Source organism: Haliotis asinina, chromosome 11, assembly GCF_037392515.1.
Source record: "Haliotis asinina isolate JCU_RB_2024 chromosome 11, JCU_Hal_asi_v2, whole genome shotgun sequence".
Lineage (NCBI taxonomy): Eukaryota > Metazoa > Mollusca > Gastropoda > Lepetellida > Haliotidae > Haliotis > Haliotis asinina.
In genome coordinates this window covers 8,649,742-8,672,421 of record NC_090290.1, presented here as the reverse complement: position 1 = coordinate 8,672,421, position 22,680 = coordinate 8,649,742, and the positions used below count along the sequence as shown (strand labels likewise).

The 22,680-nt window shown below is 39.6% G+C and overlaps 1 pseudogene; it reads right to left on the bottom strand.

The window, feature by feature from the left end:
* Positions 1–22,680, bottom strand: part of LOC137256482 (sodium-dependent proline transporter-like) — a 69,163-nt pseudogene that overhangs the window by 40,664 nt on the left and 5,819 nt on the right.

Sequence of the window (22,680 nt, the reverse complement as noted above, 5' to 3'; positions counted from 1 at the left end):
ATGTATGCAATTAGTTTTGGATTTAGCAAATTTGAAGCCGTTTTCAAGTGAGTGAGTGAGTGAGTTAATATTTAACGTCACATCGGCAATATTTCAGCCATATTGTGACGAGAACATTTAACAAAGAAAAGGATTATATGTATATTATAAAATCTGTCGGCGAAGGACAGTAAAAGAACTAGAATATCACAATTTAAATTAAAACTAGCGTGGAAAGATAAAACTAATATCACTATTCGGACAATACAACATAAAATCCGGCTATAGATTGCTAACAACTGAAGGTAGATCACCATACTAGGGGCCATGGGGACTTACAGTACCTTTGCTACCTGCATGGACCCTAGTTGGATTTACATCATCCCCTCAGCTGTTAGCAATTTAGTCCCATCTAGCCAAATATTAAAAATACACATATGCTACGATTAAAAACACTGGAAGTTTAAACGTACAGGAAATGTGTAGGGACTTACGTACCCTCTCAGGAGGACAATAATTTTACGGTACTTCAACCCCCTTTGAGGGTACAGCCACTAACAATTCAAGTTACTAATCTAAACTACCATGAATTAAAATGCAGCTATGTACAGAATATAATAATCAAAATTCAGTGATGAAATCAATTTCTTTTAAAAAGCCAAGAATTAAATGAGAACTTACGGTGTTGAAAAGGTCCTTAATTTTACATTGAAATATTTGTACCTTATGATGGAGAATTCAACACAGTCAAGCAGGATATGCTTGACCGTGGTTCTCTCATCACAAGGGATGCAAAACGGAGGATCCTCACCTTTCAACAGGTATGAATGAGTATATCTAGTGTGACCAATACGACATCGTCGTACAATAACCTCTTCAAATCTGGACTGACAACCCAAGTGGGTATAACCAATGTAAGGTTTTATCTCATGTAATTTATTTATACACATTTGGGTGTCCCACTTCTTCTGCATCAGATCACGGATATAACATCTAATGTTAGCTTTATAATCAGTGTATGGAATAAGAAGTGGTGTCACAGATTTGTTGAGTGCCGCCTTGGCAGCAAGATCGGCCATTGCGTTACCAGAAATGCCCACGTGGCTGGGTAACCAACAGAAGACGATGTCGTATTGGCCTGTAGCAAGAGTATTATACAATTCAATAATTTCAATTAAAAGTGGATGTTTACAAGAAATATTTTTAATAGCCTGAAGGCAAGAAAGAGAATTGGAATAGATTATATATTGTTTACGTTTAGGGTGTCTTTGAATATATTTAAGAGCTGTCAATATGGCGTTAGCTTCAGCTGTAAAAATAGAACTATTATCTGGTAATCTAGAAGATATAGTTCTGGATCCAATGACAGTGGCACAAGTCACTGCGCCACCGCCTGCGCCACCGCCCTTGGACCCATCTGTAAATAAGGATTTATAATTGCTGTATTTATGCTTCATTTGATTATATTACTGTTTATATTGTAAGTCATTAGTTTCTGATTTTTTAAATGATGTTAATGTTAGGTCAATTTGGGGCCTAACCATCTGCCAAGGAGGAGAAGAAAGAAGACGAGAGGGAGCTATGTTTTCCAGCTGCATGCCGGCTGAAGAAAGAAATGGTTTAATTCTATGCCCTAGAGGTGGAACCAGAGAAGATTTCTTGTTGTATAAATCTTCATAAAGAGGATTGAAGACACAATCAAATGCAGGGTTAGATTCATTAGAGTATAATTTAGTAATGTACTGTAAAGCTAATTTTATACGGCAGATGGTTCATCAGCCTCAACGTAGAGAATGTCGATAGGTGATGTTCTAAAAGACCCAAGACAAAGTCTTAGACCTTGGTGATGGACAGAATCAAGAAGTATCAGGTTGCTTTTGCAAGCACCACCATATACGATGGAGCCATAATCGAGTTTTGAACGGACAAGTGATCGGTATAAATGTAGGAGAGCTGCTTGATCACCTCCCCATTTTGAGTTGGATACCACTTTTAGTAAATCGAGTGGCTTCAAGTATTTTGTTTTTAGTGATTTGATATGCGGCACAAAGGTTAAGTGGGAATCGAAAATTAGACCCAAGAACTTGCCCTCATTTACAACTTTGATGGGGGAACCATTTAAAAATAGTTCTGGGTCCTTATGCGGCTTATATTTTCTACAGAAGTGTATACAATTAGTTTTTGATTTAGAAAATTTAAAGCCGTTTTCGAGACACCATTTATTTATTTTGTTTAAACACAACTGCAATTGCCTGATTTTAATGATCAGACAGGGTTGATCCCACTCGGAGTTGAAATTGCCTGTCTTTTAAAAACTGTGATATGAAAAGAGGTAAACGACCCCTTAAACCAAAGTCATGTAAATCCTTCAAAATGCCATGCTTCCAGGTGGTATCGTAGGCCTTCTCAAGATCAAAGAAAATCGATACTGCATGTCGTTCCTTTACTACAGCATTTTTAACAAAGGATTCTAGGCGTACAGATGATCAATGGTACTACGATTTTTTCCGGAAACCACATTGAATATTTGTGATAAGGTTATTGGTTTCAAGATCCCAAACTAATCTATTATTCACCATTCGTTCCATGGCTTTACAGACACAGCTAGTGAGAGATATTGGTCTGTAATTCGACGGATCTGTATGATCCCGGCCAGGCTTTGGTATTGGGACCACAATGGCATTACGCCAGGAAGGTGGGAAATTCCCTGATGTCCATATTGAATCAAAAATGTTTAGCAACGTTTCCAGACATAATTCGGGCAAATGCTTCAGGAGCTGATAGCGGATATCATCAGCCCCTGTTGCTGCATCATGCACTTGCTCAAGGGCGGTATGTAGCTCATGTATTGAGAATAATTCATTATAATCCTCACCGTTGTCTGAGATAAAATTTAATCTCTTCTTCTCCTGTTGTTTCTGAATGCTTGGCGAGAGTTTCACCAAGTTTATTTGCAATGTCAGTTTTGTTAGTTAATAAATTATCACCATCCTTTAGATGATGAACAGTAGATTTCGAACCTTTCCCCTTTATTCTTTGAATCATGTTCCACACCTTTGTCATTGGCGTGCGTGAATTTATTTTACTAACGTAATTTCTCCACGACTGACGCTTATTTTGTTTGAATGCCCGTCTAGCTTTGGCATTTAAAATTTTTACTTTATCTAGATTATGTACAGTGGGGTGTCGGCGAAAATACTTTTCAGCTTTCCTTCTACACTTTCTTGCCTGTTTACATTCATCATTGAACCACGGTTTACGAATGTGAGGAACTGCAGAGGACTTAGGAACAGACTGGTCAGCAATTTCATTTAACTGAGCAGAAAACAACTCTATCGGGTCTGATATATTGATAAAATTTTCTGGTATTAATTTTTCCATACACAATGTTTCATATAAAGACCAATTGGCCTTATTAAAATTCCACCGTGATAAAGGTGGGTCATCGTTGGGAAGTGGTCACTTCCGCAAAGGTCATTATGAACAGACCAGTCAAATTCGTTGTACACGTTTGAATCAGCGAGGGACAGATCAAGTGCAGAATACGATCCTGTACCAGGATGTAAATAGGTGTTTGATTCGTCATTAAAAACACATAAGCTATTTTCAGATATAAAATCCTCAATAACCTTGCCTTTATTGCTTGTACTTGTACTTCCCCACAGAGGGTTGTGCGCATTCAAATCGCCCATGATAATACAGGGCTTTGGTAACTGATCATATAGATTCTTAAGATCAGTTTGTCGAAGAGCAAACGAGGGTGGAATGTACAAAGAGCATAGAGTAACCGCAATGTGCAAGTTGAGGCGAATAGCTACGGCTTGGAGATTTGTATTCAGGTGAACGGGGCTACGAATGATATTCTGTCTAACTAATATAGTTGAACCTACCTTAAATCAAATACATCGGTATGTTTGAGATACGTCTCTTGGAGACATAGTGCTGACGGTTTAAAGTCTTGAACCAACAACTGTCCTTCATTTAAGTTACTTTTAAGTCCTCTGCAATTCCATTGTAATAGATTAGGTGACTAACCCATTGTGGTTTAAATATCTAAGGAGTAGTAACAGGTGATACTGCTCTCCCTTTCTTTTTCGGTGAGTGACCACTTGGATGGCCACCAGCGCTCACACGGGTGGATACTTCAATATCCATATCTTCAAGCAATCCGTATTTATTGTGAAGTAGCACAGTGTCTTTTAGTGCCTTCGGCAATCTATCTGACTGACTCTTTTCTTAATATCTACTTTGGCACACTTTGACATTTGGATTTGATGGGATCCTGTTTGTGTAGATGCTGTTGTTCCTGTTGGTTTTAACGACGGCTGTTTTGAATCTAAGGCTGCTTTTTGAATCAGTACTGTTTCGGAAAGGGATGTTGGATGGTCCGATGTGACCCAAGTTAAATCAGTTTGACAAGGTCACCTTTTTGCCTGCTGAAGCATAAGATGGAGGTTCAGCATTTTCAGGTATAAGTAGTCGTGCTTGTTGTCTGGCATCAGAGTAACTGATTCGTTTCTCATATTTCAGTTTCTGCACACTGGCTTCATATTTCCACATGGGACAGTCTTTTGATGATGCCATGTGATCGTCTTTGCAATGTAAGCACTTAATGGTGTTAGTGCACATCATCCCATCATGATCAGATTTTCCACATCTGAAACAAGTCAGTTTATTCTTACAAGAATTTTGCCCATGACCAAACTTCTGGCAATTGAAACAACGTGTAGGGCGTGGAATAAAAAGATCCACAGGCATAGAGAAACATCCAACCTTAATAGAACTTGGCAGCACTGGCGTGTCAAAAGTCAAAAGGTATGTATTTGACGGGAAAACACGGTCATCTTTACGATAAGTAAATCGCTCGGCATCAATGACACCTTGACTTCTAAGCTCTGATACGATTCCGTCAATAGATTCATCAGCATGGCTTCGGTCTCTATCACGGATAAGACCCTTAGAGAAATTAAGGGTTTTATGTGCAGAACAGGTAATTGGAATGTCTGCTAATTTGGTTGAAGTCATAAGATTAATAGCTTGTGATTTCCTGGCACACTCAACCAAAAGACCTCCAGAGCGTAATTTTGTAACATCTTTCAAGACATCAGCTTTACCTTGTAGACCCTTTTCCAAAAGGAATGGTGAGTAGGAAGAAAGGGCACGCTCACCCTTTGCTTCCAGCACAAGAAAGCGTGACCAAGTATCCCTTTCAGAATACAATAATTTGGTAACGATTTCATCTTCATCAGAATCAAGTTCAGAATCGGATTCTGAAAGTTGACGTTTTGGTTTTTTTGGATTGTGTTTACCCATGTTGAACTGTATATTGGTTGAGCAAACCTGTTCCCTGCCCGCCATGGAGCGCCAAAAAGGGCGATGTCATACGTAAGCGGACCTCCAGCAAACTGACACCAAAGGGTTACAGGAATGGTATACTTCAGTTAATCCAGAGGAATAACCAGATTGGCCCATGAGCCAAAGCCTTCTGGCACAGGACTCTAGGCAATACAATATCAGGACTAATTGTAATTTCAAAAAGCCAAGACCAAATAATATATTAAATTTGTGCAATAATGAATCACTATGCACAGGGCCTGGCATGACCAGCCGATTGGTAGAACCGGGCCCATTCTACCACCCGTCTAGGCGAAGTCAGGGCCAAAGTGGTGTGTTGGGCAAGAGGAACGCGGTTCCAGGAACCTATTGCCCTCAACCACCAGGATCCCCTCCTCCACCGACACAGGGCCGCAACCCACGGCAAACGGGTTGGTGGACCAAATATGCCCCCGGGTCCACAACGGAGGTGTTGGCAAGCTCTTGGCGTTACCCAGCAAACACCACGAGGAGGTGGCTCGCCACGGGTGCTTGATGCAGAAGAAGTGGGACACCGAAGTGGGCATAAATAAATTACATGCAATAAAACCTTCTGTTGGTTATACCTACTTGGGTTGTCAGTCCAGATTTGAAGAGGTCATCATGCGGCGATGTCGTATTGGCCATACGAGATATACTCATGAATACATATTGAAAGGTGAGGTTCCTCCGTTCTGCATCCCTTGTGATGAAATAATCACGGTCAAGCATGTCTTGCTTGACTCTGTCGAATATTCCATCACAAGGGATACCTACTTCAAATCAGGAAGTATGAAGGACCTTTTTAATAATATCAGTTATCATTTAATCATCGCATTTTTAAAAGAATTAGATTTGTTAAATGACTTGTAAATAGATAAATATTTTAGTATTGGAAGTTTAAATTCGTAACTGTGCTTGTTAGTGGCTGTATCCTCGAGGGGGGTTAAAGTACTGTAAAATTATTGTCCTCCTGAGAGGGTACGTAAGTCCACTAACATTAAAAGTAAATTCAAACTGTTCATATCTTTAATCGTAGAATATGTGTCTTTTCAGTATATGGCTAGATTTCCTAAATTGCTAACAACTGAAGGGATGATGTAAATCCAGCTAGGGTCCATGCAGGAAGCAAATGTACAGTAAGTCCCCATGATCCCTAATATGGTGATCTACCTTCACATGTTTGTGTTATATAGCTCGTATTTTATGGTGTATTGTCCAAATAGTGATATTAGTTGTAACATTCCACACTAGTTTTATAACTGTGATATTCTAGTTATTTTACAGTCCTTTGACGACATGTTTTTGTAGTGTATGCACATTTCATTTCAATATCAAACATGTTCTCGTCACGATATGGCTGGAATATTGCCGATGTGAATATTGCTCAATCACTCGCTAATAATATATATCTCAACAGACAGACGGGCAAACATGAACGGGAAACAATGATTTTGTCTTGGGCTCCTCGCATCTCACAATGAACACGGTTTTGATAAATCACTTTTCACACAGTGTTCTAAGTCTACTTTTCGACACTGCGTTCACTGCTCTTATCATGTTGTTGGGTTATAAATTAGTCACACGGTGTTTAGAAAGGGTGTACGTGACCAATATATCATACTGTCATTGTACTGTCACTCTATTTAGACGCGCCATATACCCATGTTCACTTCTACACATGAGTGTAATTTGCTGAGTAATTTGGATGAGTGAGTGAGTGAGTTAAGATTTAAAGTCACATCGGCAATATTTCAACCATATCGTGACTAAAACTAGTTCTAAATTTATACGATAGACATATGATAGATAAAATCCTGTCGACGAAAAATAATAAAACTCTAGATTATCACAGGCTGAGTTAAAACTAGCTAGCAGATATCTTAAAAGGAGGAAAACCAGTTTGAACAAAACAATCTAAAAACGGGCTATGGGTCGCAAAAAACCCTTTATTAATCTTGTTTAAATAAAGTATAAATTGTCGTTCAATAGTATGCATATTTTTACCACGACAAGATATATTAAGATCAATAAAGTTATAGACAGGATACTGCCTTGTGGGACACTCTGATCCTGAGTATAATGATCAGACAGTGTAGAACCCACTCGGACGTGAAATTGCCTGTCGGTTAAAAACTCCGAGTGGGTTCTACACTGTCTGATCATTATAATTTTATATATATATATTGAGGGAGGCGGCCAATAGCACTGCGATTTTTACGAAAACCACATTGAATATCTCTGATTAAATTATTCGATTCCCAGCACCAGGTTAATCTGTTATTGACTACGCGTTCCATGGTTTTGCAAACGCAGCTAGTCAGAGAAGTAAGTCTATAACTAGATGGATCAGAATGATCACAGCCAGATTTTGGGTATGGGAACAACTATGACATCACGCCAGGATACAGGAAATTTACCAGATGTCCAAATTTCATCAACGATATTCAACAGTGTCTCTAAAGATGATTCGGGTAAGTGCTTCAGGAGTTGATAATGTACACAATCGGCTCCTGTAGCAGTATTATGAGCTGGTTCAAAAGCCTTAAAAAGCTCATGGAGAGAAAAGAGTTCGCCATGATCTTCTCCATTGTCCGAATGAAAATTTATGTAATTCTTCTCGTGCACTTTTTCTATTTTTAAAAATTCAGGTACATAGTTGGATGAGGAAGAATGTTTTGCGAGTGTTTCATCCAGTTTATTTGCGATATCAGATTGATCAGTTAACAATTGATCTCCAGAGTTGAGATGGTGTATGCTTGATTTGTTTCCCTTACCTTTAATTGTATGGATCATGTTCCATACCTTTGACATCGATGTTCGTGAATTTATTCCCGAAAGATAATTTTGCCAAGACCAACGTTTATTTTGTTTAAATTAACGCCCGACTTTAGCATTTAGAATCGTATATCTATTTAGATTATAGACCCGTGGATGGCGACGGAAATATTCTTCTGCCTGTTTCCGTGCCTTCTTATCTTGTTTGCAATCAGCTGTAAACCATGGTTTACGTATGTGAGGATTTGGAGAGGACTTCGGAATACAATCTTCAGCTATTTTGAGAAGTTCAGCAGAGAAACATTCTATGGGATCAGTCGTATCAATAAAAACATCAGGTTTGAGTTTATTAGTTTACAGAGTTGCATGTAAATACCCCCTTGGTGAAATTCCACGTGAATGATGGAGGGACATCGGTTGGAGACACAGATGTTAGTATAGTAGGGAAGTGGTCACTTCCGCACAAGTCATCCTGAACTGACCACTCAAATTCACTCAGTAAAATGGAATCCACAAATGGTAAGTTCCTGGGTGAAGATAAGTGTGAGAACCATCCTTCAAAATGCATGAATCATTGTTTGAGGAAAAACACTCCTCTAAGATTTTACACTTAGCATTGAGATTAGTACTACCCAAAAATGAGTTATGGCCTTTTAAATCTCCCATGATGACACAAGGCTTTGGTAGCTGGTCATATAATGCTTGAAGATCAACCTGTCGGAGACAAAACGAAGGAGCACAGGGTAAAAGCAATATTCAGGGTTAATCGTACAGCCACAGCCTGGAGGGGGGTATTGAGAGGAACAGGACTGTGAGTGACGCCCTGCCTCACTATAACAGAAGATCCTCCTGTGGCTTTATCACATGGAGGAGAAAAGTGATGGTATGAATTATAACATTTTAAGTCCAAATTATCTGTCGGTTTAGGAAAGTTTCCTGTAGGTAAAAGGCTGATGGTTTTAGATCTTCTATTAATAGCTGAAGGTCATTAAAATTGTTGCGAAATCCTCTGAAGTTCCATTTAAGAATATGTGGTGTAGAACTCATGGAGGTTCAATTAGTGATCTAGAACGAGGTTGCGGTCCGTTACGCTGTAGTGACAGCAAAGGAGACACATCCATATCCAAAGGTTCATATGAATTATGAACCGGTACAGGGTTTGATAAAGGCACTTCCAGATGTTTGAGGTGCTTTGATGCTTTCGTTTGTGAATGTTTCTTATCCTTTCGAAATGAACGTTGAGACAGTGACTCAAATTGCGATACTGATTCTGCTTCGACTTCAGGTAACTGACAGGTTAATGGTACATCAGTCTATGTTGCAGACAAAAGTGATGTGGATTCCTTGTCAATGGATTATAATGTCTGTTGGTCTGTGACCCAGCAAATTGCTGTCTGACATGCAACTGTTTGTTTCGAAGACGTAATAACGGCAGAGTATGCTATTGATTGGACAGTGTTTCGAGATTGTTCTTCCACCAACTTCTTTGCTTAATAATAATCTTAATATTCTTGCTTTCTCTTTCAAAAACAGGGCATAATTTGGAGGATGACATCTGTTCACCAGTGCAATTTGCACATTTGATATCTCCAGTGCAGTCCGTTCTGTCATGGCTTTTGCTGCAACGAGAGCAAACTGGCGTGCTATGACAGGATTTGGTCCCATGTCCGAACCTTGGACACTTAAAACACCGGAGCGGATTTGGCATATCACATCACAGCTTTGATGGAACTTGGAAGCTGAGAAAGAGCAAACGTCACCAGATATGTATTATTATGAACAACTCTGTCATGATTTTTTCTTGTGAATCGTTTAGCAGATGTCACTCCTTGAGATGTTAGTTCCTGCCAAATTTCCTCTTCTGACATATCAGACAGTGAGCTCTATCGCGGATGATACACCTGAATGAATTCAACGATTTGTGCACAGACAGTAATTAGAGTATTTGCCAAACGTTTTGCTTGTAGTAACTTTATGGATTGTTGACGTCTGGTACATTCTATTAAAAGAGAGCCAGACCGAAGACGAGTTAAGTTTTTCACTTCACCACAAACACCTTCAACAGCTTTGGATATTGCAAATGAATTTAGTTTGAACGGCAGACCATCTCTGCCTTCAACATCTCAAATAAGCGCCCATGATTTAACAGTAGTAGGAGATTCATCCTCAGATGACGAGACTGAATCTGTCTCCAAATGCCTTCTCTTGTTTTCACTGCGAGAACCAGAAAGTAGTTATGTAGCGACACTGAGAAATGAGGATTCAACATGGATTCTCCGTTCCCCACCCACCATGGCGTGTCAACAAGGACGGCGTCGAAGTAGAAACTGACAAAGAAACGCCAGGGTTACAGGGATGTTATACTCCAGCAATGCAGTCACAGGCAGCTAATGTGGTCAAACAGAATAAAAGTCAGGCTGGTTCCGCCCATGACAGATTTTTGAAGACGATTAGAACTTGGAGGTCAGCAAAAAGCCAGATTGTCAGAAGGCGGTAACTCATGGGCCATAGATAGGACTCTAGGCAAGTAGATAACATATAATGTCGAATATAAACATTCATGTCACAAATGCACAATAATATGCAACAGTTGCATTAAAAATGGTGTTCATGCGCAGGGTATGCCGTGACCAACCGATTGATAGAACCGGGCCAGTTCTACCACCCGTCTAGGTGATGTTAGGGCCAAAGTGGTGTGTTAGGCACCAGGAACACAGTTCCAGGCTCTTGTTACCCTCAACCACCAGGATCCCTTCCTCTACCGACACAGGACCGCAACCCATGACAAACGGACTGGTGGACCAAATATGCCCCCGGGTCCACTACGGGGGTGTTGGCGAGCTCTTGGTGTTACCCAACACCCACCACGAGGAGGTGGCTCGCCACGGGTGCCTCATAGTCGATGAACCCCGTCACGATATTGTATAAATAAGGTGTATATCAACCTGCGTGCAGAAGATGATTCCAATAAGAAATGCGATGAGGCAGAATCCCCCGGTTACAAGGACCCTCCTCTTGCCAAGCTGTTTTGGATACTGGTCAACCAGAGCAGTGACAACAACTTCAACACCCATGAACTGAAAGAAACATCAGAAAGAAACATCGTGCACTTTGATGATTTCAGTGACATATTTACTGATATCAGTCTAACTAATTTGTACTACACTATATTCTACCTTCTGAATTCGAGCCGGTTGTAATGTTAAAAACTTCTTTAGGTAGATATTACCTGTGAATCGAGGCCAACTGTCAGCAGCATCAGAAAGAACAGGAAGGACCACAGCTGAGGAAGAGGAAGTTGTGCCAGGGTTTCTGGGTAGGTCACAAATCCCAAACCTGGACCTTTAATGAAAAATGTCGATTTATGAGCTACTCTAGAAACAACTACCTCTGTGATAGGATTATTAGGACATTGTACGATCCTGAGTGCATCATGTTCATGTGTCCCTGTCACTATTGTATGATTACCTATGTCTTTATTCTAACCTACCCAAGACGCATGTTGAAAGACGTGCAATACAAAGTCAATCGTTCGCCTGAAACACGGTAGCATATGGCAAGAGCCCACAAAGGACCATTCTCTATGTTTGGCACTGATTTTGAAGACTTCATGGAAACTGTCTCTGACGTTACCGCAGTCAAACTATTTTCGGTAAACGCTGCATTCTACGCTTTGAAATCTCGAGAGATAACAAGGTGCTCTATAAGCGTGAGCTGCAAAAGGAGTTCTGCGAAGCAACATGTGGGAACTGTTACAGATCAGAAATTAATATTACAGTTTGACAAAATCTTGATTAAAGGTGAACTACAGTATTAAGCACTACTTTTGACAACCACCCGGGTACATATTCAGCAACCAGTTCTTGCCACAAAAGGCGACTATGCTTGTCCTAGGAGGCGACTAACGTGATCTTGTTGTCAGATTCATTCACTTGGTTGACACATGTCATCCGCTCAAAAATGTTCATGCTCATGCTGTTGATCACTAGAGTGTCTGGTCCAGATTATTTACAGACCACAGTCATATAGCTGGAACATTGCTGAAAGTGGGGTAAATGAAAACTCAAATCTGTCAATACGCTTTACAGTGACTGAATAAGTGAGAAAGTAGTAAAATCCTCTCAGTGAACGAGATAAAACACTTTATCATGAATATTAAAGATTCGAATGCAAAACTACGAATGAAATATAAAGCCATAGAATGCAATACGAGGTAAAAACATGCTTTATATTGTCAAGAAGTGACGTTAGATCGTCATACTAAGCCCCATGGAAGCTTAAGTGCATTTGTGTACATAAGCCGGTATCAGTTTTGGAAATCTATATCATATGTATTCAACGATTGAAAACGTGTCTAGTTTTTTATACGTGTTCTGTACATGTGTATGTTTGTGAACTTACGACATATAGAATACCTACCACTTGATACAACGGTTTCAATGGGAACGTCCATCTTCTGTGACATGACCCCGAGGGTAGCATAGGTCACCAAGCCAGAGAATATACTGGTTCCTTCTGAGACTAATGTTAATATGAGGCAATCTCTGTAAATATGAAAGTTCTCACCTTTGTATATTCAAACTTATATGAACATCTGATCTTGATTAGTTAACATGGACTAGAGTCATTTAGTTCAGTTTCTTTTTGTCCAAGAGAGGTGTTTGTGAATTTATCACCTCAATAGTAAAAAAAAATGTGCCGACTTCTTGCATGTCCCTCTCACAAACAAACTGATGGATATGAAAGCCATGCGATGAATGTGTCCGCTTCCATTTGCATTAAAGCAAAGAAACGTTTATCAGTATGTCAAATGCGTTCTTTGTAGAGATGACAGTCATATAATAGTCTCTGAGAAAAGTGTTATAATTTTGTGTGCAAAATACATTTGCCAAATTTTCTCTAATCGAGTATGATTGCTGTTCACCTGAGACATGGTTCGTGGAACTTTTTGTAGCTCGCTGCGGTACCAATCAACCCAAAGCCAGGTCCTAGTGAATGAAACACCTGCAGACATGCTTCCAGCCACACCTGCACCAATAGATATTTGCAAACATGAATTCTCCAAATGATTGTTATGGAACGGTATTCGTACTTTAAATGCGATAGTAAAAAGGCGTAATGTATAGTGAGGGGTATTGTTGTAAATAAACTTGCATCAAGTTTGGCAAGGTTATTTTGTTATTGACCTGGTCGGCGTTTTAGCAATTTGTCTCATGCTCAATGTTGTTTGATTTGGGTTGACGTGCAGTAAAAGGGTACCTCTTTTGCCCTTTTTATAGTTAGTCAGTATGACTTAAACCGGTATTACACTAATACATAACACTTGATATGCCTGAAGAAGTGACTAAAGGATCGGATGGTCAGGCCGGCTGATTTTGTTGACACATGAGCATTCTCATGCTGTAGGTCACCGGATTATCTGGTCCAGACTCTATTATTTACATGATATCGCCATATGCTCAGTGCGGCGTAAAACTCACTCATTCACCCACAGAATTTGATCTTAAAAAAGGTTCGAGTCAAATTCAACCATATCCACACCAATGGCACCTTCGCTAGTCACAATGTTTTTGGTTAGTTTACAACATGCCACATGAAGACGCCTCAGCAGTACTGTGCACACGAAACTTTCAACCCGCATGACCGAAATCTTCATGATGACCTTTCAACAAGCAGCCTTATCGACATCGCCAATCCGTCGAATATGCTGGTTCAGAAAAGTGGATGAAACTTTCACAATCCTGAAGCAAAATGGCGATCCTTCTCTCCTGCTCAGCCATCTCAACAAGCAACATCAACGTATTGATTCAGTTTATAACAGAAACTGAAACGCAACACCAGCACCCCTTCCTCTACATCTCCATTCATAACTTTAACAACCAGCTAGCCGAGGCAACTATTAAAAACCAACATCAACACCAATCGAGGTCCTATCCTCAACACATGCAATATCTCCACCCGGTAGGGCCCTAAAAACCATATTTTTTCTGAACACATAAGTTACGAATTCTGACAGTTCCATCAACTGACATCTTAATGGTGTTCAAGAACGTTATCAATTGGCGTAAACCAAAAAAGCCATCCATATAAAAGGTCTAAACCTGCGCTGGATAGGGATAAGGGTGATTTTTCTCACCAATCCGTGGTGCATTAATTAATTTTCATCCAGCAATGGTGTTTGACTAACATGCTATTCATCCCAGTAGCATAATTATGTTGTGGGGTTATAGGCACGAGTTCTATTCATCCGTACGTGTGTCCGTAATACATTGTCCGAAGCATAACTCCTAAACCATTTGTGATAACTTAACCAAACTGTGTACACATGCCAAGTATGATCCCTAGATGTGCACTCTGGGGTTAGACTCAGATTTCTTTCTTTGTGGTTTCCATGGAAACATGACTCAGACTGTGACTATGAGGGTGTTATCTTGTCCGGATCAGATCTCCCAAATCGTACAGTCTAGCTTCATCAAGCATGGTACATGTGTCATACATGATCGCCAGATGTGCCCCTTTTTTATTACACAGCAATATTAGTATTATTATTTTAATTTTTAAAGCTTTCCAATATCCTGAAATTTATGGTTGTGCATTTTGCGGGAACAAAACTTAAAAACCGTTCACATCTTTAATTACACTAATTACAGTGAGTGCCTAAAATGTATAAAATGTTCATTGATATACATTGATTGCAAATATATATAGACAAATGGAATGGAAAGGTACATTGTATGTAAACGCTTAAATTCTGTTTCACAAAACATATCCAGGCCGAGTTACATGTTCAAAAAAACCGTCTGCGGCAGCATGCAGTCGGGCATAATTTCTGATACTCCCGTGATAACGGGATTGAAACTGCATTTGAGAAAGGGCCACCAACCCATGGCATCCATAGTGAGTGAGTGAGTGAGTTAAAATTTAACGTTACATCGGCAATATCTCAGCCATATCGTGACGAGAACATCTAATATCAAAATTACTTATATGTCTACTATAAAACCTGTCAACGAAGGACAGTAAAACAACTAGAATATTACAAATGGAATTAAAACAAGCATGGAAAGTTAAAAACAACATCACCATTTGGACAATACATATATAGATCACCAACAACTGAAGGTAGATCACAAAACTAGGGACCATGGCATCCATAGCATTCATGTTACGAAGTATATAGAGCAGATGTGAAAATAATCACCGTAATGTCTTGCAAGGGAGTGGGTGAGTTAAACATTTACCTCACATGGCATTTCAGTTGTACCGTCACACGGACTAGATTATGAAGAAATGTTTTGAGGTCTCAAAGTGCCTAGTGCATCAGAAAATATTATGTAACACACCTGTATATCAAGCAGTTTACTGAAGTCCGGTACAACGTAGAAGTGTAAGCCATCTACAGCACCTGGTTGTATCGCTGTTTTGATGAAGATAGAGACGAGGAGAATGTATGGAAGAAGTGCAGTGACATACACAGCCTGCCAAACAGGAAAACATCATTGAGCTATTAATATGAACAAAAGTACTTACGGTGGAAATTGTTACTTAGATATGTGGCCCTGTCATCTGGTATCCCACGCATGTGTGGTATTGATGTACCAGGCTAGCTAGTCTCGAAACTTACGTAGCCCTACCTACTTCTTAAGCCCATTCCTAACACACTGGCTACGATCATAGGTACGAATTCTTAGGGCTACCAACGTTTCGAGAATAAGGGCCCAGGTACAGAAAGGTTTTTCAGTGTATCTCAGGGCGCGTCTAGAAACCATTTATGGTATGTGTGAACTTGACGAATACAACATCCATTTTCGAATGGTTTTGCATCATAAGTCATTGAAATATGCTGAAACAGGTGGGTGCTGTTTATACAGATTGTTTATTTCTGATGCTGGCATGGTAGTAGCAATCGTATGTAGTACAAATTGATTACCTTTCCAGATGATCTAATTCCACGAATTAGGCATAGAAATATTATTACATATGAACCAAACAGACATCCAACTATGTGCCACTGCACAGATCCCACATCCTCCAAACCAGTTGAGACACTCAGTACATTGTATCTGAAAGGCAAATAGGGAGAGAGTGAGTGCGATTTGTTAACAAAAAAACAACCTCCAAAACCCTTCCAGAAATCATGAACAAGCAACGGGCTGCAATTCGAGTTTACAATCGACAGCCGTAGTACCTGATGTCTGAGTAGGTTAACAATATTTCAGCCATATATATCGTGACTAATTTGATTTTTGATAATCACAGGTTAACTGTACAATTCTTAATTGAACGGCACCCGTGGCGAGCCACCTACTCGTGGTGGGTGCTGGGTAACGCCAAGGGCTCGCCGACACCCCCGTAGTGGACCCGGGGGGATATTTGGTCCACCAACCCGTTTGTCGTGGGTTGCGTCCCGTTTCGGTGGAGGGCGGGATCCTGGTGGTTGAGGGCACTGGGGCTGTTAACTGCGTTCCATTGCCCAACACACCACTTTGGCCCTGACTTCACCTAGACGGGTGGTCGAATGGGCCCGGTTCGACCAATCGGCTGGTCATGCCAAGCCCTGTGCATGGAGTATTGTTATATTTTTCAATGCACACATATCATTTAGAATTGTTATAACTTTGGACTTGGCTATATTATCTAAAACATTTTTGATTTTGACATATGTTGTTCTGAAATTTGCCTAGAGTCCTATGCCAGAAGGCGGTGGCTCATGGGCCAATCTGGTGGAACTATTAATCTTTTAATTTTTCTGCTGGAGTATATCATCCGGGTATCCTTGGTGCTGCAAGCTGGAGATCCGCTTGTTTTTAGCATTGTCCTTCTGATACTCCGTGGTGGGTGGGGAGCTCGGATGATGAAATCTCAACACTAAATATGGCTTATGAAATCCCCACAAAAAAACCAAACGTCCTCTTGAAAATGATGTTGATGATAATGACCTTCGACCGTCCAGATCAATTGAGTTTTGGCCACGCTTTCTTGTTATTGAATCTGCTGATAAAACGCCTCTAAAATTGAACCCGTTCGCAGTTGCCAAAGGTATTCAAGGTATTGCCGGGGAAGTTAAGAGCATTAAACGGTTACGTTCAGGTGCACTGCAGGTCGAGTGTGGGAAACGGCAGCAGTCAGTCAATTTGATGAGCATAGAATCGTTTGTTGGAATTCCGGTTACTGTATCTGCTCATAAGACGTTAAACACGAGCAAAGGGATCATCAGAGACCGTGATCGGTTGTTTTCTGACATGACAGAACTTGACATCATGACTGAAATGAAAGATCAAGGTGTGCTCGACGTCAAACGCTTTTCAGTCCGTAAGAACAATGAAAGTGTTCCAACCAATACGTATCCGTTTCACCTTTTCATCTCCGACAGCTCCAAAATCACTGAAGGCTGGTTACTGCAACATCAAGGTTGATGTGTACATTCCGAACCCGCTGAGATGTTTTAAATGTCAGAAGTACGGCCATGGTGTAAATACTTGTACATTGTCCGTTGTGTGTGCCCACTGTGGTGAGAAGACACACACAACAGAAGATTGTACTAGTGACTTCAAAAAATGCTCCAACTGCTCAGGCGACCATTCCTCATTTTCTAAACAATGTCCTGTTTGGAAAGAACAAATGGAAATAAATAAAATCAAATTCACTCAAAATATCTCTTTTTTTGAGGCCAAAAATATAGTAAAAAGATCTGATCTTCCAGAAAGTTATGCTGCGGTGGCAAAAACAACATTGGAGTCACGCAGGCTGCCAAACTACTTTGACTTGGGTCAACTGCGATTCTCCACAGCTTTTGCACCCTGCTATATCATCACAGACTGAGGAACCACTCCCTAGTACCTCAAAGTCGTCTTCTGATCACAAATCATCATCATCTCAGTCACATTCAAGGTCTCAATCAACATCTGATCAACCGGTGAAAAGTAAACCGAAACCAAGGCCTGATGCTTCAAAACAACACAGTAGCAGAGCTCCTAAGGGGTCACAAAATAAAATTCAATTGTACAATAAATATGGGTCTCTTGAAGATATGAAACGTCCATTCTAGGGCACATAGCTTGTCGCCCTCCAAAAGAGTGCGGGGTAGATCCCCAATAAATCCACCCAAAAGATAGTTTATTCCAATAATATTGTACAGTGGAACTGCAGAGGATTGAGGACAAATTTACATGAATTACAGCTATTAGTCCAAGATTTTACACCTTCAGCGATTTGTCTCCAGGAGACATATTTAAAACAAACAGATACATTTGACCTTCGTCATTTTAATGCATATCATTGTTTTTCACCTCCGGATGATAGGGCCACTGGCGGATCATCCATTCTAGTCAAACAAAACGTTATTCAAAGCCCTCTTTCACTTAATACTAATATGCAGGCTGTTGCAGTGAGAATTACTTTACATGTAGCGTTTACGCTATGCTCTCTTCACATTTCACCATCTTCGGCTTTTGCCAAAACCGATCTTCAAGCTCTATATGATCAGCTCCCGAAGCCCTGTATTATAATGGGAGATTTAAATGGGCACAACCCACTCTATGGTAGTGTAAATACAAACACTAGAGGTAAATTGTTGGAGGACTTTTGTTCTGATAATGACTTATGTATTTATAATGATGGTTCCAACACATATTTACACCCTGGTACAGGGACTTATTCTGCTCTCGACTTGTCATTGACAAATTCAGAACTATTAAATGAATTCGAATGGTCAGTCCACGATGACCTCTGTGGAAGTGACCATTTTCCTACTATGTTAAAAGCTGTAACTCCATCTGATGTTCCTCCATCATTAAGACGGAATTTTATAAAGGCTGACTGGGCTTTATATGAAACACTGTGTGCTGAAAAACTAAAACCAGAACGTTTTATTGACGTTCCTGATGCTATTAAATCTTTTTCTGATGAACTGAATTCCATAGCTGATGAGTGTATACCAAAGTCCTCTGTAGTTCCACACATAAGAAAACCATGGCTCAACGATGAGTGCAAACAAGCTAGGAAGGCAAGGAAAAAGGCAGAACATTATTTCCGTCGCCATCGTATGGTGCATAATGTAAACAAATTTAAAATTGTAAATGCTAAAGCACGGCGTACTTTCAAACAAAACAAACGCCAATCTTGGCAAAATTATGTATCCAAAATTAATTCTCGGACACCCATGTCCAAGGTATGGAACATGGTCCAGAAAATCAAAGGTAAAGGTACTAAATCTAGTGCCCATCATCTTAAACATGGAGATCAATTACTTACTGATAAATCAGATATTGCTAATAAACTGGGTGAAACCCTTTCTAAACACTCTTCCTCTTCAAATTATGTACCAAAACTCCAGCAATATCAAAAACAAGAAGAAAAGAAAACTATTTATTTCAATTCTGATAATGGGGAAGATTATAATGAAACGTTTTCTATTCATGAACTCCATACTGCTCTTGATCAAGCTCATGACAGTGCTACTGGAGCTGATAACATACATTATCAACTCCTGAAGCACTTACCGGAATCCTGCCTTGAAACTCTTCTCAATATTTTTGATGCTATTTGGACATCGGGTAACTTTCCTCCTTCATGGCGTGACGCCATAGTAGTACCAATACCTAAACCTGGACGTGATCATACGGATCCGTCCAATTATCGACCTATTTCACTAACTAGATGTGTTTGCAAGACCATGGAACGCATGATAAATAATCGACTTGTTTGGTACTTGGAAACAAATAATCTTATCACAGATATACAATGTGGTTTCCGTAAAAACAGAAGTACTGTCGATCACTTAGTGCGACTGGAATCATTTGTGAAAAACGCACTCATTAATAAACAACATGCTGTGTCTATTTTTTTTTATCTTGAGAAGGCATATGACACAACCTGGAAATATGGCATACTGAGAGATTTACATGATTTCGGTTTGCGAGGTCGTTTGCCTGAATTCATTGCTAATTTTTTAAATAACAGGCAATTTCAAGTGCGCTTGGGTTCTACCCTGTCTGATCATTATAATCAGGATCAGGGTGTTCCACAAGGCAGTATTTTGTCAGTCACTCTTTTTAGCGTCAAGATCAACAGTTTATCTAAAGTTTTAAACGATTTAATCGATGGATATTTATTTGTGGATGATTTTAATATTTCTTGCCGCGGTAAGAATATGCATACTATTGAACGGCAACTGCAGCTGTGTTTAAACAAAATTGATAAATGGTGCCTTGAAAACGGTTTTAAGTTTTCTAAATCAAAAACCAATTGTATACACTTCTGTCGTAAATACAAACCCCATAAAGAACCAGAGTTATTTCTCAGTGGTACCCCCATCAAAGTCGTCAAGGAGGCCAAGTTCTTGGGACTTATTTTCGACTCACATTTGACCTTTTTGCCACATATTAAATCCCTTAAAGCCAAATGCCTGAAGGCACTCGATTTATTAAAGGTTGTTTCAAATTCAAAATGGGGAGGGGATCAATCTACCCTTCTTCACTTATATAGATCACTGATTCGATCTAAAATTGATTACGGCTCCATCGTATATGGTGGCGCTTGTCAAAGCAACCTAAAACTACTTGATCCTGTTCACCACCAAGGCCTAAGACTTTGTCTTGGTTCTTTTAGAACCTCTCCTATCGACAGTCTATACGTCGAAGCTGATGAGCCTTCTCTCAACTTACGTCGTATCAAACTATCTTTACAATACATTACAAAAAGTCTAACCCCGCATTTAATTGTGTTTTTAATCCTCTCTATGAGGATTTGTACAAAAAGAAATCTTCTCTTGTTCCGCATCTTGGTTTAAGAATATAACCACTTATTTCTGCTGCCAGCATTGAGCTGGAAAACATAGCTCCTTCCCGTCTTCTTTCTTCTCCTCCTTGGCAGTTGGTTAGGCCACATGTTGACCTAACATTAAAAAATCAGAAACGAATGAATTACAGTATTAACAAGAATATAATCAACTGAAACATATATATAGCAATTATAAATCCTTATTTACAGATGGGTCCAAGGACGGTGGCGCAGTCGCTTGTGCCAATGTCACTGGATCCAGAACAATATCTTCTAGGTTACCAGATAAAAGTTCTATTTTTACAGCTGAAGCTAACGCCATATTAACAGCTCTAAAATATATTCAAAGACACCCTAAACGTAAACAATATATAATCTATTCTGATTCTCTTTCTTGCCTTCAAGCTATTAAAAATGTATCATGTAAACATCCACTTTTAATTGAAATAATTGAATTGTATAATAATCTTGCTACTGGCCAGTACGACATCGTCTTCTGTTGGTTACCAAGCCACGTAGGCATTTCTGGTAACGCAATGGCTGATCTTGCTGCCAAGGCAGCTCTCAACAAATCTGTGACACCACTTCTTATTCCTTACAGTGATTACAAAGCCACCATTAGATCTTATATCCGTGGTCTGATGCAGAAGAAGTGGGACACCCAAGCAGGTATCTATAAATTACATGAAATAAAACCGTATATTGGTTACACCTACTTGGGTTGTCAGTCCAGATTTGAAGAGGTTATTTTAAGACGATGTCGTATTGGCCATACTAGATATACTCATTCATACCTTTTAAAAGGTGAGGATCCTCCATTTTGTATCCCTTGTGATGAGAGAGTTACAGTCAAGCATATCCTGCTTGACTGTGTTGAATTCTCCATCACAAGGGATAAGTATTTTACAGTTAAAACAATTAAGGATCTTCTTACCAGCGTTAGGTCTCATTTAATTATTGATTTTTTAAAAGAAATTGATTTTTTGGTTGAATTTTGAAATTATGTTGTGTAAATAGATGTATTTTAATTATTGGAAGTTTGGATTTGTAACTTGAATTGTTGGTGGCTGTACCCTCAAAGGGGGTTGAAGTATTGTAAAATTATTGTCCTCCTGAGAGGGTACGTAAGTCCAAAAACATTCACAGTAAATTTAAACTTTCCACTGTTCTTAGTCGTAGTATATCTGTATTTTTATTTTTTGGCTAGATATGTCTAAATTGCTAACAGCTGAGGGGATGATGTCAAACCGACTAGGCTCCATGCAGGTAGCAAAGGTACTGTAAGTCCCCATGGTCCCTAGTATGGTGATCTACCTTCAGTTGCTGGCAACCTATAGCCTGATTTTGTACTGTATTGTCCGAATAGTGATATTAGTTTTAAACTTTCCACACTAGTTTTAATCTCATTTGTGATATTCTAGTTGTTTTACTGCCCTTCGCTGACAGGTTTTTATACAATACATGTATTTCATTTCAGTATTAAATGTTCTCGTCACGATATGGCTGAGACATTGCCGATGTGACGTTAAATACTGACTCACTCACTCACTCCTTAACAGTTTTGACATTGAAATATTTATCCCTTGTGATGGAGAATTCAACACATCCAAGCAGGATATGCTTGACCGTTACTCTTTCATCACAAGGGATACAAAACGGAGGATCTTCACCTTTTAACAATTTTGCATGAGTACATCTTCTATGACCAATACAACATCGTCGTAAAATGATCTCTTCAAATCTAGACTGACAGAACCAAGTAGACCTCATTGTAGTCAGAATGAGGAATAA